Genomic DNA, 20,911 nt, shown 5'->3' on the forward strand with positions numbered 1-20,911 from the left:
ATATATAAGTAGGGGGGTGTGGGAGTGCAGGGGGGCTTGCACCCCTGCTTATATGTAGTCTAGGTTTGTCTGTGTGCTTGTGGGGGGAAGTTGTGTATATGTTTATGTGTGTGCTCTATGTGTAGTGTAGGTTCGGGATTTTGAATTTCGTGTTTATGAGTTTTCTTGATTTTAAGGTTTCAGCTATGTTATTTCGAAATACTGAAATTCGGGATTTCAGTATTTTAAGATTTCATAGTGAACCTGTGTGTGTGTATATATATATATATATATATATATATATATATATATATATATATATATATATATACACACACACACACACACACACCTGTAACATATAGAGCAGACTGCTACTTGTCTCAAAGCCATGGGCCACATGCCTTTAGCCCCACACATCATTAGCAGTGGCTAACACACATCAATAAAATTGCATTTGTTGATGAAATGTTTACCTTAACTAGAAATTAATATAACATTTGTAGGTTTTAGGCTAAATAGGTTCATAGGTAAGTACCAGGCTAATTGCCCTTGTGGGCCATTAAAGGATCACTTCACACTTCTCATTAAATGCATTGTTCTTATTGTGGGTTATATTTTATCGAATTTTTTTTTTAAGTCCTTTGCCCTGTTATAGTTCTTGGATTTAATTTTGTGGTTGTTGTCAAAGGTGATTTTTTTATTACCTTATATAGAAACACAGACATGCACAGTTATCTGTTAGTTTACTTATTTTGTGTTTCATCACCCATACTATTGTATTTAATTAATAAGTTTAAAAATAAGAATCAGTTGAAAGCTAGAAGCCTTAATTCCAAAATAGAAGTTTGGGTCATTAGCTAAAATTTTTAGTGCAGGTGATAGATATATATGGTCATTCAGACCCCATACCACAGGCATCATTGAACATTCTATTGCATGACGATACAGGGCATTAAGTTTAAAAATAGCAAAACAGAATACAAATTATTTCCTTATCTTCTGCAAATTGGGCAACTTTGTATTTCACATGCTCCTCTGCAATAATAACATCTAAATTATGTTTTAAAGATTTTAATACAAGTCTCGTGTGGAATGTATCTGTTTTGTGAATTATGCTTTGAATCTATATTCTAAATTTTTTTTCATTTAAAATCACCATGTAGTGTGTCAAAGTTGGTTACCTTTTAAAATGATAGCATTATGGCTAGGGTAAATTTGGTATAACAACTAAGGAGATGCCATCCTGGACTTTTTGCATTACCATTGTATATATTTCACACACGGATAATAATGTGTTTTAACCCACTTTATAATTAATTTTAAAATAAGTGAAAAATGCAGAAGTACAGTCACTGTACTAATGTGATTTGATATATGATTTCATGACTCTTCAGGGGATTATGTATTTGCTTGACAGAGGAGAGTCTAGCATCTGTTGACTATATGCAATCAATAGCTTTTGGACTGGAATAGTTGTCGCAAATGCCTGCAATCCTGAGAGGAATCCCTTGGAAATGAAACTTTGTCCTTTCACCTTCCTATCATGATTAAAAGAATTGCCTGTTGATTTTGACTGCACTGAAAACATGTATCTAGTCTCTCTTTACATTTGTAAGATATTGTAAGTGTGGAACAGTACTGTTACTTTAATATTCTGTTTGAGATAATATGGGTAGATATAATTTACTGGCCTAGTATATTTATAGATATTGATAAGATTGCTTTCAATAGTCAGAGAAAAATAGAACATGTAAGCCGTGTGGACAGGAAGAACATATTTTAAATTTAATATTGTCAGTATATGTCTAAAGACTTTGGTGTAATCTGTGTGACAGCTCGATCTTTAAATAAGTGTATATGTTATAGTATTCTCTTAACTAGGTTCTGTTCTGTTTGTAGCTGGAATACGTTCAGAGCATAGAAAAGTTTAATTAGAATTGCTCTGTTCAAGTCTGAGAAGTGTTAAAAGAATGTGTGCTACTAAAGTGTTAAGACATCTGGATCTATTAAGTTTAAATATTTTTAACAGTTGGAGATAATTACTGAAGTCTGATAAGATGGATTGCAATTACTATGGAAACCACAATGCCTAAGGTTATTGTTTGTTGGACTGATGATGTAAAGAAAAAGAAAAATATTTAAAATCTTCATAATTGCTTTTACATGCAGTGATACTAATTATATTTGCATTCCCGACAAGGCAGTAGCTTACCCCTCTTTTTTTTCTTTCTTGTTTGAGCAGCTTTGATAGCGATTGGACAGTACAGTGTGACTATTGAAACAGTAGACGTTGGCTGGTGTAAAGAGATAACAGATCAAGGAGCAATGCAGATCTCAAAGACTAGCAAATCGCTCCGATACTTGGGCCTTATGCGGTGTGATAAGGTAAGGGACATCTGTGAAAGATTTTAGTAGAAATGATGCATCTTTGCAGCAAGTAAGTGTCATTATAGAAAGGAACATTAATTCTCAGTAACAGTTATTTTTGTCAGTAGTTTCAAAAATGTGAGGCTACCAAACCTATATTTCATAGTTTATTGGCTTGAGGTTACTTGTCTTGAGGCAGGAATGCTTACTTGGCTTTCTCAAAGCAGAGAGGAGTTGTGTTTGTAGAAAATTAATCCTCAGTAAGGATAAACAAAATCATCAAGCATGTATACATTGTCTTGCACTTAGTGTAGAGGCTCTAAGCTGTTAGAAAATTGCTTCCTGTTTAAACGTGCAGGGTTTGATTCTTTCGACCTCTGTTTGTCTACAGTGTGACTTAGTTATGTGACTACCATAACATATATACAGACAGTGCTCCCAGATCACCCTGAAAAGGGACGCGTCCACTGGGTTAATCTGGTTAACAGTCAGATTTGTTTTTTTTTTATGTATTAGAAGTCTGTGTCATCATCATTGGGTGAGGTAATGGTAGAGGAGTCACAGTAGCTAAAGTAGAAGAATTTTAAATATTCACTTTGGTACTCTGGTAGGTACATGTGTGTTGTGTTTTAATTATTTTTCTTTCTTTTTTTTTTAAATTTCATTTTGATAACAAAGATAGTCTTGTAGACATGTGAACTACTTTCAGGGGAGACCTGAGTTGCTGGTCGTATTGACTGTGAGTAATTTTGCTTGGATACTGGGGGAAATTCACTGCTCTTTTTTGTTACATGGCATTCACTACAGCTTTCTCCACCTCTGCCAGATGAAACTCATTTTAACATCTATTCCAGTGGACAGTATGGCAGCAGTGTAACATCTTCTGTTATGCTGCAGTACAGAGTCAGTACCGGGACATAAATCCATGAGCTTTGTGTTGGAATAGAAGCCACAGGCCTTCTAATTTTCTCATCATCAGAGACAGGTGTGCTGCTACTTGGTAAGCAAGTGACATAGATATTTGAAATTTAGATTTTTGCTTAAATTAGATAGGCGGATGGGTGGATAGATAGGTAGATAAAACCAACTCTATATAGGTAGTGTTTGAGTAGCCATATGATGCTTGATTTACTAACACTCATTTCAGTAAGGCCAGTTGAATCAGAAGATGCTCTAGAGCAGCGGTCTCCAACCACCGGGCCGCTGACCAGTACCGGGCCGTGGAGCACTTGGAACCGGGAAGTCAGGTAAGGTAAGTGAATGCCTGTATGCGTGTGTATGTGTCTGTGTGTGTGAGTGAATGTAATCATGAAAGCAAAATAGTCTGTGTGTGTGTGTGTGTGTGTGTGTGTGTGTGTGAGAGATTGGGAGAGTGAGAGCGATGTGTGAATGAATGAAGAAGTGGCTGTGTGTGCAGCGTGAGATCGGAAGAGTGAGAGCGATGTGTGAATGAATGAAGAAGTGGCTGTGTGTGTGTAAGATTGGAAGTGTGAGAGCGATGTGTGAATGAATGTAGGTATGAATGAGGAAGTGGCTGGGTGTGTGTATGTGTGAGATCGGGAGAGTGAGAGCTATGTGTGAATGAATGTCGGTATGAATGAAAAAGTGCATGTGCGAGATTGGAAGAGTGAGAATGATGTGTGAATGAATGAAGATGTGTGTGTGTGTGTGTGCATATGATAGGGAGAGAGGGTGATGTGTGAATGAATGTTGGTATGAATGAGGAAGTGGCTGTGTGTGTGTGTGTGTGTGTGTGTGTGTGTGTGTGTGTGTGTGTGTGTGTGTGTGTGTGTGTGTGTGTGTGTGTGTGAGATCGGGAAAGTGAGAGAGATGTGTGAATGAATGCAGGTATGATTGAGGACGTGACTGTGTGTGTGTGTGAAATTGGAAGAGTGAGATGGATGTATGAATGAATGCGTAAGTGGGTGTGAGATTGGGAGAGTGAGAGTGATGTATGAATGTGTAAGTGGGTGTGAGATCAGGAGAGTGAGAGCAATGTGTGAATGAATGTAGAAGTGTGTGTGTGTGTGTGTGTGTGTGTGTGTGTGTGTGTGTGTGTGTGTGCGTGTGTGTGTGTAAGAGAGATCGGGAGAGAGAGACCGATGTGTGAATGAATGCAGGTATGAATGAGGACGTGACTGTGTGTGGGAAATTAGGGTAGAGTGAGAGCCATGTGTGTGAGTGAATGTAAAATAGACTGTGTGTGAGAGAATGACAGAGAGAGCAAACAGTGAGAGTGATCCCTGGCAGCAGCATGCGTACCTCCATAGTTTCAGCCTCTTAGCTCAAAACATCTGGACAAAACCTGACAGAATGGGGGAACAAAGGCCCAAAAATAGAGGCAGATTTTAAATATTGCTCTTACAGTCATCAAATTACAAAACTTAGAAAGTTGCTAGAATAACAGGATTTGTCTTAGCATGCATTTTCCTGAAGGATATAAAGTCTGAAACACAAATATATTATTATTTAGTACCTTCAATCCTCATATCATCCAGTCATTTGGTATAAAATCACAAATTTTATAAGGCACAAATAAAAAACATGAGTAAAATATCTGGACATTCTCCAAAAATCGAAGGTATGTGATACGCTCAAACACTGGCACAATTAATCTGGACAAACCCAAATGATAACAGACTGTAAATACTGTTCTTAAAACTTAAAAAAAAAAAAAAAAAAAAAAAAAAAAAAAGTACAGATTTATGAACCTCAACCATACCACTCAACCTCCGGCATAAAAAAATCTGGACCAAACCAAATAATAGGGGCATATTTTAATTTAAATACTGCAGTTAAAACTTAAGTAAAGGTTGCCATTAGCTTTACCTACCTCGACCATACCACTCAAACTCTGGCACAAAAGAACCAAATATGGACATTTTAAATACTGCTGTTAAAGCTTAAGTCAGTAAAAGTTGCCGTTAGCTTTACCTACCTCGACCATGGCACTCAACCTCCCCCACAATTAAAATGAGTAAAACAGCAAATAGCAGCTACTCCAGGAGTAACTGCCATTAAGTGATTTTATTCCACAGGTTTCAGATAATCTCTTCCGTTTTTCGCAGAAAACTTCATCAGATAAAAACCATTAAAAACAGGAAGACTTTGTTTATAAACTTTATATTAATATAATATAAAGTTTATAAACTGGCTTCCTTTTTTAATGGTTTTTATCTGATGAAGTTTTCTGTGAAAAGTGAAAGAGCTTATCTCAAACCTACTGAATAAATTACTTTAATGGCAGTTACTTCTGGACTAGTGTAACATTTGTTGTTTTACCAGTTTACAGTGTTTACTTGTTTCCCCTTCATTTTTTAAAATGAGTAAAAAACAGACATCTCTGAAGAGCTTCTTTGGAAAAGGGGAAAGACCCACTGATGATGAGACAGCAGAAGACTCTAAGACTGCCACCAAGAAGAAAGCTGCATTTAAAAGAAAATACCAAGAGTCCTACTTAAACTATGGATTGGTCACGACTGGTGATTTACATGCTCCAAGTCCTCTCTGTATAATATGTGGTGACTGGCTATCCAATGAGGCCATGAAGCCTTCGAAACTACTTCTCCACATGGAGACTAAGCGCCCTGCATTAAAAGACAAGCCTTTGGAGTTTTTTGAAAGAAAAAAAATGTGACTATGAAGGACAGAAGCAATTACTGAAGGGCCACCACATCAACAAATCTGTCTGCACAGAGAGCATCATACTTGGTGGCTAACCATATTGCTAAGGCTAAGAAGCCTTTTACTATTGGTGAAGACTTGAGCTTGCCTGCTGCTAAGGACATTTGTCGTGAACTTTTTGGAGAGGCTGCAGTTAAAAAGGTAGCACAGGTTCCTCTTTCGGCTAGCACCATCACCAGACGAATTGATGAAATAGCAGAGGACATTGAGGCACAATTGTTAGACAGCATTAGTGAGTCACCATGGTATAGAATCCAGGCTGATGAGTCTACTGATGTTGACAAGGCAATACTGCTTATTTTTATGCGATATATATTTCAGGAGGCTGTACATGAGGATATGTTATGTGCATTATCATTGCCAACCAACACCACAGCTGCATCACTATTCAAGTCTTTGAATGATTACATGTCAGGTAAACTGAATTGGTCCTTTTGTGTTGGTGTATGCACAGATGGAGCTACTGCCATGATTGGATGGCTTTCTGGTTTTACTGTTCGAGTCAAGGAACTAGCACCTGAATGTGAGTCTGTGCACTGTCATTCACAGAGAAATGCTGATTAGCAGAAAAAATGTCACCTGAATTTAACACTGTTATGTATGATGTCATTAAAGTTATTAACCACATCAAAGTACATGCCCTTAACTCACGGCTGTTCGAACAGCTTTGTAAGGAGATGGACGCAGAGCACAAATGTCTTCTCTTATACACAGAAGTTAGATGGCTTTCTAAAGGTAGATCACTGGCCAGAGTGTTTGTTACGAAAGCCACTCCAGAGATTTCTTTTAGAAAAACAGTCACCATTGGCAGCACATTTCAGTAACACAGAATGGATCACAAAACTTGATTGATTTCAGTGAGCAGGCTGAATATGTCATACAAGTAATCTGTCACTTCAGGGGAGAAGGACAACTGTCTTTAAGTGGGCAGATAAAATGTGTGCATTCAAAGCCAAAGGGATGGAGAGTGAACATAGGGATATTTGACATGTTTCAAACATTAGGAGGAATTTTGGAAGAGACTGAGCCTGGGCTTTCATACTCCTAACTGATGCATGATCACTTATATTTTCTTTTAAAAGAGTGTGAGTGTTACTTCCCAACCACAAAAGACCCATGAACTGGGAAAGAATGGATCCGCAACCCATTTGTGAACAAGCCAGGGGAATCGACCTTGTCAGTGCTGGAAGATCAGCTGCTTGAAATTGCAAATGACGGTGGGCTTAAAAGTATGTTTGTGACAACTTCACCTCTGCCAACATTTTGGATTCAAATCAAGGTGGAATATCCTGAGATCGCCACAAAAGCACTGAAAACCCTGCTTCCATTTCTAACATCCTATCTTTCTGAAGCAGGGTTTTCTGCGATGACAGCAACCAAAACAAAATTGCGTAGTAGACTGGACATAAGGAACACACTTCAGGTGTCATTGTCTGCCAACACCACCATATGGGACCATCTTGTTATAGGAAAACAAGATCAGGGCTCCCACTGATTCTGAATTATGGCAAGCTGTATTTGTGAAGGTTTCATTGTTACTGTTATATAATTACCCCATATATACTTTGAAGGTTTTATTATTATTGCTGGATACTAACAAGATCAATGTTATGCTGTTAGGCAGACTGTTAAGCTTCATGTTGTTCTTGTTTTCTTTCGGCTTTTCCTGGTTAGGGGTCGCCACAGCAGAACTGTGGTCTGCTAATGATTGGCAGTTGATTTTTTTTATGGTGCCGAGGTGCCAGCCCGACGCCCAACCTTCAGTGACGGCATGCCCATTCACGCATGTCTTTTGAACGCCATTCGACCATGGGGAGGACATGCAGACTCCACACAGAAGGCGCACCAGCTGAGACTCGAAGGGGAGAACTTCTTGCTGTGAGGCGACAATGCTACCGCTGCACCACCGCGGCTTCATAAGCTTCATGTTGTAATTGTACTTATTCTCACTTGCTGTACTATTGCTATTGCTATATATTAACTAGTAGAGCAATGTTAAGCTGTTAAGCAGAATGTATACATTTTTTGGTAATTATTGCCAATTGTCTTTTTATTGTAATTTGGTGCTTTTCTCCCCAGGTCTCGGCCAAAAATGCACTTCTAGTCCAGTTGGACCTCCCCGATAAACAAATGTTAAATAAATAAATAAATAAATAAATATTATGCACTTTATTATGTTTTATTACGCATGCACGCGATGGCTGGTCCCCGGAAAATTGTCTTACATGAAACCGGTCCCTAGTGCAAAACAGGTTGGAGAGCACTACTCTAGAGGGCAATCTTCTTCCATGGTTGCTGAGGTTATGAATGATCCTTATACCAAAATACTTTGATCTTGGAGTTATAATAAAAAAGACAGGAAGCATATAGGTAGCCTTCACAGACATATTACATTTTCCATAAATGTTTTACTTTATCAGCACCTGTTCTGCGATATTACAGGTGTTGGCAAATTGGGTTTCAACATATTTTTGTTGACTGTCATATTTTCTTATGAAATGTATTAATGGCCATTTCTGTGTTGCAGCAGTAGTTCATCAAGGTTTAGCAGTGTCTGTGCACTAATGTGATTACTTTTTTTACTTTATTATTTTTATTATTCATTTCTTGAAATTCAGACTTGTACTTTTTCTTTTACACTGGCTTCCTTGTTTCTTTTCTAGAGTTTAATGCACTCATTGCAAGTGTGATTTCCAGCTGTGAATGCCAAAACTGGATGATGGTACAAGCCCATACTCTCTGTGCAGGCCTTTATTAATTCCCTCAGCTTTTTGCATTTTTCTTAGTACTCTTACCTGAAGAGGCATTTCAGTGACTCAATCTGTTTATTTGTTTGTCCGTACTGTACAAATCATAACAGAATAAAATAAACATTCCAGTAAATAAGTAAAACAAATAAAATAATGTTTCATTGTTTAGAATGTTAGCACTACTGCAACTTTTTATTTATTGTGCTGTAAACCTGACAGAGCAGATATGTTTTGAAAGGTAACATTTCCCACCACAGTGCATTCTAAAAGCTGCCAAGTTGAATTCTGCAGATATGTTTTCCAGAAAGAAAACAGAATATCTGCTGGCATTCATGAATCTAGGGCAAAGATATGTAAATGCATCATGTCTCTTATGTTTGGTATGCTGCCTGGGGCTGCATTGATTCACAGAGATGAATCGCAGTAGCCCTCAGGGATATGCAGTCCCATTCCTAGTTTCCTTAAATGGTGTACAGGAGCCCTGTTAGAGCACAACACAATGCTGATAAGTTAGGCAGCTGATACTGATTGACATTCTTTAGAAGATGGCTGCAGTAGGCTGCTACTTTACTCAGTAGTACTGTACACTTCTGGCATGCATCACAGTTACTATCCATGTGGACAGCAGTGGGCATAACAAAAAAATAGTCAAGCACTTATGCATTGTATGGCTTTTGTGCAGAAAGTTAAGGCTTTGAGCTGTAATGTAACTGCTTCCTGTTGTTAAAAGTGCAAGATTTGACTCCTTCCACCTCCATTAGCCTACTTGTTTGACTTTGAGCAAGTCATGTAACCAGATAGTACTCCTAGTCAGTCCTGAAAAGGGATACTTTTCCAGTGGGGTATCCCCATTTAACAAATCTTATAAAAAATGTATAAGATGTGTTTGATGCTTGCTCACCTTTCCTAAAGGAGGAAAGTGATGTGGTCCAGTGCAATGCCGAAACATGCAGGAGGACAGAGGGTACAGCATGCAACACATGGTCTAGGAACGAGCACTTTGAACTCCCAAGTTGCATTAATGCAGAAGCATTCATTTCATTTGTGATAACATGCATGCACAGTAGGGGAGGGTGTAGCAAGCCTTTACTTCATTAATGATGCACATAACAGTGGCAAGTGCATTATAAGCCATGGGTGAGGGGGGATTCTGTTATAAAGAAACTGAAGGACAATGACTGACTAAATGATTTTATGGAAGAGACCTGCAAATTAAGAACTTTTTTCATGGCGAGAGGCTATGATGAAGCTTGGTTAACTAGGTTGGAACAAGAGGTTTTAGGTTTTAGAAGTAGTAAGGCTTGTCCGATCTTGTTGAAACAATCTCGGTAAACATGCAATGTTATGGCCGAAATTTCTTTAGAAGACAAGGCTGTTATCAAGTATAAATTGGCTTTCTCCCAATTCAATTTCAAATGAGGTGTGGCTCATTAAGGACTGTATAGTTAATAATTGGAAAGTAATATCGGGGAACACCAATCTAGCACGGATTTTGGCTGAGAAGCCAGAGTTTTGTTATAAAAGACCATTTAACTTAAATCTGTGTGTGAGAGAGAAATTAGTATTGAGAGACAGTGAGCATTCTACCTTTGGTACCTACTGTTGTGTCCATTGCAAGCAGTGTATATACATCAGCTGATAGTTTGTCTATAGAGTTTAAACACTGTGACATGATTGTGTGGTCCCATAACAGGTATAACTGTGACTCTAAATGTATGTTTTCTGTTGCATGTTGTGACTCCTGTGATATTAGAAACCTAAACAGGAAGCTATATGAACATGTTCTTACTTTTTGAAAAAAGGACCACAATAATGATTTGGCAAAACACAGATTAGACTGTAAAGATTTCAAAATGTTTTGTTTCACAGATACATATTCTATTTCTGTTGAAATGTTTAAAGGTGATTATAAGATTATTTTAGAGTGTAAAGAGGCCATGTGGCAAATTAAGCTAAAGGCTGATAGTAAACTGGGGCTCAGTGAAATCATAAATGTTTTTATTGGCACAAAAAGTGTGATCATCATCACAGCTGTCACATTTTTAAGTCATAATTCAAATATTTAGATTTAAATAATTAGTTGAATGATTGGTAGTTTTGTTTTTCTTTAAGAATATATGAGTAGTATTTTTATCACTGAAATTTTTTGTTAATGGATGACGTACATTTTAGTAAAAAAAAAGATTGGTTGTTTTATTTGCGTGGTTATTAGGAAGGTTTTTTAAAAGAGTTGTAGGATCCATTTAATGTTTTATAGTATTCTGAAGAAGTTCATTATATTAAAAGAATGAAAGCACTAATTTTGTGTCTGGAGCCTTGCCTTGCTTTGTTTTGCTTGGTTTCTAAGTTCAGTACTTAAGTTAAACAATGTCTTTGATGCATGCTCACCTTTTCTAGAGGAGAAAGGTGGTGCGGCCCAGTACAATGACGAAACATACATGAGGATGGAGGTACAGCATGCAACATATGGTCTAGGAATGAGCACTTTGAACTCCCAAGTTTCATTCATGCAGTAGCCTTAATTTCATATGTGATCACATGTATGCGCAGTAGGGAAGGGTGTAGCAGGCCTTTACTTCAGTGAGCATGCACGTAACAAAGACAAGTGCATTATAAGCCACATGGGAAGGGGGTATTTTGTCATAATTAGAAAATTCCCTAGTGTCTGGCTGGATGAATACATTGAAATGATCAGCTCTTGCTCCATAGAGGAATGAATGCAGTAGAATGTTTGAGGCTGGCCAGATACTCAACAGACACAGAGGTAAAAATAGCATGCTGAAAAGAACCTTTACATTATGAACATCAGAAATTTTGTTAAACCAGGAACTAAGTGAATGGATCAACAGAAATACAAAATTTGGGACTGCTGTTTGCAAGGAATAGAATATCAGCATGCCTGTGTAACAGTAGTAGGCACTGAAGTGAATCTAGTAATCTACTGGCCATTTAGGGTACTTATGACACCCAAAAATGTTACTGAAATGATAGTTTTCTACTATGCTAACAGAATAGAGAAAAGAGTAACGGACAGGTGTAATTCACCATGCATCAAAAGGCACTGAGGTGGTAAATGGTGTGGAAGTATCTGCTGCCACCACTTCCCTGATTGACATCTAGGCCTCTGAAGAACTATTTATTTATTTATTTAACATTTCTTAACCGGGAAAATCCAACTTGGAACAAAGGCAATTTTCAGCAGAGGCCTGGGGAGAAACATTCCAGAAGTATGTCTTTATAATGTGGGAGGAAACCCACAAGAATGCAGGGAGGACATGCAGACTTCACACAGAAGGCACCCCAGCTAAGAATCGAACCAGAGAACCTCTTGCTGTGAGGTGACAGTGCTACCAGTGCACCACTGTGCCATCCAACTAGAACTAGAGGGGTGCCACAGTCATGCACTGCACAAACAAAGAAGTGAAGTTAGCGGAAAATAAAATTGTGAAACCCTGTATTATTCAGTGGCCACAGGAGAGCCACATTACAAGTTCTGTGAAGAATTAGCAAGTCATACATAAGCAGAATTCTAAAGGCTAATAACCCTGCCTTAAGTAACAGGGTCACTTTAGTAGAATATAGTAGTCCTTTAAGTTCTTCAGATAACCCTTACTTAAAAATTCCTTGGTGCAATTCTTTATTAATTGATAATGCAGTTTTACAAGGTTATATTTAATATATGTGTTCTGCAAAGACCACAGTTGTTAATTTTTTTAAAGAAAATATTTCAACTAAATTACTGAAATTCTGCCTACCTACCTTACTTTGTATACACTATTTACATAGTGCTCTTTCATGTTTACGTTTTCATTAATAATATCAAGCTATAATGCTAGAAATACTTTTATCTTCTTGCTCTTGCTGTTTAAGAGGAATGCAAACCTTTTTTGACCAGGATGTAACACTAATTGGTTAAAAACATGATCTTAGCTTTAATATTTCTAGTTCTGTGTCATACAAGAATTTTAGCAACTTGTTAAATTCAGTAACCATTGGTGGGTTGTCTTTCATCCATTTTCTTGTAATTGTTTTCCTTTCAACACTCATCACACCGCATAAATGAATATTGGCCTTTTCAGATGCAGGCAGCCATTGGCGCATTATGTACAACAAATGCTTTTGAGAGAACAATTTTATATGCATAAAGTACCTGCCAGTATAATCAGAATGTATTCTGACTACTCTGATACTAAATTATAGCCATAAAATATAATTCCAGTCTGTTTTAATTTCAGGTTTACATCTCTAACAAATAATAATTTTCTTTGTAATCTTTACTCTGTCTGGTGTATAAAATGTTTAGGTATGAATTTCCGTGCATCTCTTTTCCAAAAGGAGTAACAGGACATTTTAGCCACTAAATTGTAAAATATTAATCTGTATTTGAATGTTGCAAATCCTCATTCCTAGATAATTCCTATGAGTATCATGATTATATTCTTCATGCTCCATCTATATTCTATTTAAATTGGACAGAACTGCTTTATTCATCTTATTGTAATATACTGTATCTGCTAGATACTGCAAAGTTTGAATATTTGCTTAAATTAGTTTCATTAATCTTGTGTTTTTGCTGGAATTTAATTTCTTGTCATTTTGATATTTAACCATTTCCATCTCTTTTAAAAAATGTTAGTATATTGTCAGTTTTATTTTTGAGTCCATTAAACAATGGAACCACCATCTGTTGAATTGTTTGACTTTCCGTAAGATCATTATATTTTTCTTTTTGCCTCCTGAAAAAGACAAAAAAAATGTTGCGCAGAAAGCCAGTATAGTAAGTAAGCATTTTTAAATGTCTGTATTAATGAACTCTTGCAATGTTTTCAGTATTTTGTTTATATATCAGGAATTGAAAGGCAACATATGTTAAGTGGAAATTTAATATCCCTTCCTATGGTTTATTCATGTTTCTAAGTTTTGTTGTTGAATTTTATTATTTTTATAATTCTATAAACTCTAACGTAGGTCTTTTCAGTTAGCTGTGGGTTTTTTTCGGTCTATTGTATTTGTCATGATCAACCCCCTTTTCCCCATTTTACATGGATTTGTTAAGTCACTTCAGCTTTTACCACCTCTCCCTTGTCAGTATCTGTATATCCTTCAAGAGTTATGCCCACCTGGGAAGTCGTGACCACGATGAGACTAGGGTAGCAGCACTTTTCTCCTGCTCTGCTTCTACATATATGTCTGGCAGGAAATTATATTTCTAAACAATTCTTAACTTAATTGAGTGAATTTCAATAAATATTGCAGTGCTTCTATTATTTTCCTATGAAATATTCATCACTGTATCCAGGCTTATAATGAGTCATGCAAAGGTAACTTCACAAGATTCTGTACTTAATTCAGTGCTGCCATTCAAGAATTATCGCATAAGATAGATAAATTGGACACCAAAATTTAGGATTTTAAATAGAACTATTCCAAACAAATGGAACAAATCAACAAAACTCTGCAGCTGCAGAAGACACATATATCAGACATTGAAGATTCTTTAAATGACATAGAAATAAGACTGAATGAGGATGAAAATAATATTGAGTTCCTGTTAAGTTAAAATACTCCACTCCTAGCCAAAATTGATGACCTCAAAAACAGATCTCGCTGGAATAACATTCGTATATTTGGATTACCTGAAAGAACTGAAGGTAATAATATGATTATTTTTTTTATTTTTCAGGTTCCCTATAATTTTAGACTTACCAGAATCATTCTCATTTGGAACAGAGAAAGCACATAGATCCTTAGTTACTCCTGCATCTAAAACAGCACTTCTCCGAGGTCTATTATGGTTAATTTTTATTCTTTTCAAGATAAATAACTTATTTGTAAGGCTGCCTTGGCTAAATCACCACTCAAAAATAGATGGATGTAACATTCGTTTTGACAATGACTATTCTGCAGCAGTAATATTCAAGAGGAAACAATTTCTTCCTCTTATTGGAGAACTTGAAAAAAAAAAAAAAAAAACAAATACAAGTGCATCTACTGTTTCCTGCCAGATTAAAGATTTTCCTTTCAGACGAAACTAGACTGTTCAAAGATCTGGACCTTGCATTGTCATAGCTAAAAACTAATAAAATATTAGAACAAACAGAAGATATGGATTGGTTCATTATGTCCGTGAAGAGACAAGCAGAGAAAAATGGATGGAAGGTAAATGAAAATAAATTAAGAGACAAATAACTGGTTTCTTAATTTATATATAAAGAAAATAAAGTGCTAAAGATTGCTTTTCTCCTCATAGAAATATATCTATTCTTTATCTTTGTATTATTTTTAAAACAATACTGGAAAAGATCTCATACTCATCTGTAACATGAACAGAAGTTAGAAAATCAGTAAGAAGTCTGCTATTGCAAGGTAACCTAACCTTTGTTATGTTATATTTGCCTATTTTATAAACAACCAATACTTTTCTTGATATGTTACAACAAAATATTATTAGGTCTTTTTTCATATCAGTCCTTATTTAAAAGAAGCATATAGCCGCTATACCAAAATTTACACCATGGTGTTGCATTCACAGTTGGTTACCATTAAGGTAATGCCTGCTTTCTGTCTGTGTGTCAGTTGCACTGAGTTTGATTACATTAGTTCAGATATCTAAGTCTCTAAGTTGTCTTATTCCCCTAATTGGGAAATTACTCACTAAAAAGGGATTTGTGCTTCTAGTGGCATTAAATGTTTTAAAAGCATTAACAGTCAAAAAAATACCTCACAGGGAGATAAATAGACAAACATATGTTATGACTGTAGATGTTGGCCCTGCTTGACTGTAATTCAGTGCAACATTTGAGGAGTTGTTTTATCATTACTAATAATGTAACCTGAATGTTGTTTACCTTATTAATGCATGGGCTTTGACAATGTGTAGCTGCTGTGCCTTACCATGAATTTTGAATCATTTGATTTTGGGGAGGGGGATAATTCCATTCTCTGTGGATATATTTCATGTTCTAGCTCACAAATGAAGGGTTGTGATGCTTGAAATAGATTTAAAACAATCTGTCCTTATAGATTTATGTCTGTTCCTTAGTCTTGATAATGAGATGAAACACAGTCAGAGAGTTAGAGAAACATGTCTAGTTACAACATGTATTCGTAAAAAGTAAAAGTAATTTTTTTCCCCTGTAGTGCTTGAGCTTTTTCATCTTACTTAAACAGTTGAAGCTTTCTCTGGCAAACATTTTGAGCTTTGTGAAGTTTCCCACCCAATTAGAGAATCAGGGCTGTTAATAGCTTATGATTTTGATTGGTAGATAGCTTTAGAAGGTTAATTTAAATAATAGGTGGAACCTATGAATAATACATTTTCTCAAATGTCACTATATTCTCAGTTGAACAAAGTCAATGAAACCATAAGACTGTGAATAAGGAACTCTGATTTCTGGCTAACTTAAATTAAAATCTGAGCTATATTGTACTGTTAAGATATCATAGCTTAATAATATAATTCACTGTGGTATAGTAGGATACCAAAAGTTTATTTTTCCTCTCTATAGATGATTAGTTTTTATATCTTTTTTTGAGTGAAAAGTAATGTGGACATGCCATGTATTTAAATATAAAGCAGTATAGTTTGTTACATAAGACAAGTGATATGAAAGCTATGCAAAACATGTAAACCAAAGATTTGCTGAACATTATATTTACATTAAGATCTGTCAGAAATGTTGCTCTTTATCATTTAATAAGGAAAACAAAATAATGCTGCATGTATTGTAATATATTCTTGAGTACATTTCTTTGAATGTACATATTAAGATGTTTCATAGGAGCATTACATCAGTAGTGACACAAACATATATATGACATTGGCAACTTTTTTTTATTAGAAGCTTGATAATGTCATGAGTATGTTATCATTACACTTGAAGTTATCATATACAAAACAAAGAAACAAACCTTAAGGTTAATAGAGAGGACATAAGATGTATTAGTTTATTATAGTAAGCTGCTGAGCATAAATAGCAGTATATTATTGTTTAAATGTTTTATTACATGTATTTATCAGTTACATTTTCACTGAATGAAAGTAGATGATTCAGGAAGGAAATTGATCTTTTTGTGAGGCACATAATAGGAATCTTTAACTGCAGTACAGCAGTTTCTCACCTTTTCAAGATAACAGTAGATGAGATTCAAGATTGTATATAGTTATTGAACAATAATTAAGAGTGTGTATTTATCTCTTAGTGTTTTAATGAATATATTAAAATGAAAAATATGCAAGTTAAACAATAACTTTGGGACAAATAATACTTCTCTTATTTTTCACACACACACACACACACACACACACACACACACACACACACACACACACACACACACACATACCATTTTTAAATGATAAAGACTTGTGTTCACTTTGCTGTCAATAACAATTTTGTTTAATTGAAGCGGAGGGGTTTGGGCTTTTTATAGTAGTAGATGAGTGAGTTTTCTTGGATGGTTAGACTATTGAAGCAGGCAGTGTTAGACTTCATAAGGGGTTTGCAGGATTTTAAAAGCAAGTGGTTAGTTACATTAAAAGTTTTTTTGTTTTTGTGGGTATCTACAATAACAATTATTACCTATCTAATTAACTTTTAAGTATTAATGTCAATATAACTATTGATAAGCAGTTCTTTAACAAAGATGAGATATTATACCAGGTCCATATAGTTAATTTTAAGAGAGTTGCATCTAACCGGTTGTCCTGTCCGACAAATGACATTTATTACTTGTATTTCCATAGATGTTAATGGATTGAATAACGGTTGCAAGAGGGATAGTCTAAACAAATATTTGAAGTTACAGAACAAAAAACAGAAAGGAGGCACCAGAAACACAGCAGTTAAAAGCCAAGATTTATTCCAAACAGATAGGTGAGCGCTTTCGCAGCCAAAGCCACTTCATCAGACAACTACAGTGCATCATTACTAACAATTTAAAGCAAAAGCATTCAATCACAAATCACTACTAATTAAAGACAATGAACATTTAAAGGCATAAGTAATTTTTTAAACAAATTTTAAAATAAGGCTATAAAAAAATGCCCAGATAATTATAACTCAGTGAACATATTACCTTGCCAAAGATCTATTGACCAATGTGGGTCTGATAGAGATCTTATCATTCCAGTCCCTTCCCCATATTCACCCACATTCTGATTATCCTTTCACGTTCTTTAGTTTCCACTATACTTTTAGTGGGACCCTTCTCTATTCCATAACTTAACTACCTCTATATCCATAAACTTAAAGGTATATAGGTTACCAGACGTAATAACATGTTTAGCTAGAGCATTGGTCTTTGCTTTCCTAAGAATATCATAGGAATGTTCTCTCATTCTGTCTCGTAATCTCCGTGTAGTCATTCCAACATAGAATGACTGACCGAATGTACAATAAGCTAAATATACAAGATTGGTAGTATTACAGTTGGCATTAACTTTAAAATTCTATTTTTTACCCGTATCTGGATGTTCAAAACTTGCTCCACTATCAATGAGGTGACAAAAGTTACAGATATTACAGGAAATGTGCCATAAGAGGGTTGTGTAACAGAACCTACCTCATTTATTGGGTAGCATAGTAAGCTTTTAAGAGATTTTTTATTTTTGTACGCATAACTATGGAACTCCCCCACTATAGTTCCCACTCTATCATTAGATGTAAGTATATTCCAATTCCTGGAATAGATGTCCTGCAACAACCTAATGTTACTTGCATAAGTCACTGATACCCCCATGTGATTATGTTTGGCTACTTTCTCCTTTTTATACTGTAAAGGGCTAGAAAAGTATGGTTTCCCTTCATTACCTCTCATCCCAACTGTGTTGGTGGCAACCATTCTAACTTCTTTTGCATTATACCCTCTATCCAAAAATCTTTGTTTAAGGGCACTTAGCTCATTCAAAAATGTAGAGTCATCGCTATTAGTCTAGATATTCTTAATGCCTGCCCTTTCATAATATTCTTAAACAAATGTTTAGGGTGCATGCTTTGTTTATGGATGAAAGTGTTCCTATAACACTCTTTCCTGAAAATTTCAGTGGTGAACTCAACAGTATTCTTCCTAATAACCTTCACATCTAAAAACTCAATAGATTTTGTTGAGATGTTAGCAGAGAATATTAGGAAGTCAGTGCTTGTGTTTAAAGCATCCAGGAAGTGTGTGAATTCATCCCTACCTTCTTCCCATAGAAGGAAGAGGTCATCCACAAACCTCTGGTAAAAGACTGCATTGTCTAATCTAGTTTGTCTGAGTATGTTGAAATGTTCCCACTTGGCCATAACCAGGTTGGCGTAGTTATTGGCACATGAACTGCCCGTAACTACACCATCCTTTTGTCTGTAAATAGTCTGTTCAGACATAGAAATATTGTTCTCTAGAATAATTTCCATCAAAATACACAAAAGATCCACCTTATAGTGATTATAGGTACCATCTTCTGTCAAATATTCCCCTAACAACTCTACTCCCTTCCCATTAGGTATAGTCATGAAAAGGGATTCTACATTCATGGCTACCATTAGACAATTCTGCGTAGGTGGTCTACTCTGTACATGGGCATATAAATCCCTAAGAAAATGCTCACTGTCCTTTAAAATAGTGCTGTTCCTGGCTAAGATAGGTTTAAGGTGTTCTATGTAAATAGATAAGGGTTCAGTACACCACCCCCTTCCCGCTACTATGGGTCTCATTAGTGGCGTACAGGGATGTTTATAAATTTTTGGTAGTCTTTGCATGACTGGAATAGTAGGTTCATCTACCAAACAATAAGTATGTAATCCCATATCATTATGTCCTAACTGTAAACATTCAAAAACTTTATTGGAAATCCTATAAATACATTGTTTTATTTTCTGGATATCAAAGGGGCGTATGCCATAATATCACTGAGCATAATATTCATTGCATTTCTATAAAATATATAATCCATAATTACCATTGGTCCCCCTTAAAACGTCCCTGGTAAACGGAATATAAGGTCATCAGCAAAGACACTGTTAAAGTTCACCAAGCTATTTCACTTTAGGGGTATAAATGATTTCTAAGATCCAGAATAGTTTTTCTTTACTCATTACTCACATGTACTCAAGAATATATCACTCACATAGACATAGAACACAATCCAGAACTGAGAGAGTATATGTCTCCAGTGAGTTGATAGATAAACTAGGCAAAGTTAAAGTGGTATCTTGCCCACTTTCAGATCACAATGCAATCACTTTTGAGCTGTTTTTAAAATCTAACAATAACTTTAAGATCAGGAGGATACCAGTATATGTATAACTTTCTGAAAAGATTTTAAGGACTTTTTTTTATTAAAGAAACTCTTTCTTTTATAGAAATTAACAATACAAGAGATATTTCAGAAATCTATCTATGGGATGCACTAAAAGCATATCTGTTTGGTAGAGTCACCAGCTGGCTATCAATAAAGAAAAAAATAATGAGACAAAGAACTGCACAATATACAAGAAAAACTTGACAAATTGCAACTGGAAAATCAGACAGGTAACACTAATAACATAGAAGAGAGTAATAATCTATATAATAAGTATTTGAAACTTTTAAATCCTAAAACTAAGATTACTCTAGAAAAGTTTAAGATAACGAATTTCCCTATTAACCCAAAATTTATGCATAAGTTAGCCAACAGAACAAAACTGCTTAGTAAGTCTAACAATATAAAGGAGATTTATTCATATAAGAGAAAAGGAAAAGTGAGATTATTACAACATAATCAATCAGTATAATATAATAGACTCAAAAGGGATAATTAAAGCTCTCTCTCTCTCTCTCTTTATATATATATATATATATATATATATATATATATAAAATATCTGATGGCCAAGTGAAATTAATTGATAAACCCGTCTCACTGTCTGAAATTCAAACTCAAATTAATAAATTAAAACGTAATAAAGCAACAGGTAATGATGGAATTATACAAGAACTCTACAAGTTACTGCCTAAAAAGCCTTAAGCATAGTGCATAAAGTTTTTTCTGTAGTTAAAAACTTAACAAAAGTTCCTCCCTCCTGCAGATATACTCTTATCTCCCGGTTTTAAAAACTAACAGATATCCAGCTGAATGCTCTTTGTACAAATGTAGACTATAAATT

General features: G+C 35.5%; 1 long non-coding RNA gene across 1 annotated transcript in view; it reads left to right on the forward strand.

The window, feature by feature from the left end:
• The window catches only part of LOC122795866, a 1,101,292-nt gene that overhangs the window by 791,209 nt on the left and 289,172 nt on the right, over positions 1-20,911 (forward strand). The window contains exon 2 of the long non-coding RNA XR_006363874.1: positions 2,225-2,367. This is a non-coding gene — a long non-coding RNA (uncharacterized LOC122795866). The remainder of the gene's footprint in view (positions 1-2,224; positions 2,368-20,911) is intronic.

This window comes from Protopterus annectens, chromosome 2.part2, assembly GCF_019279795.1.
Source record: "Protopterus annectens isolate FY-2018-M chromosome 2.part2, PAN1.0, whole genome shotgun sequence".
In the NCBI taxonomy this organism is placed as follows: Eukaryota; Metazoa; Chordata; order Ceratodontiformes; family Protopteridae; genus Protopterus; species Protopterus annectens.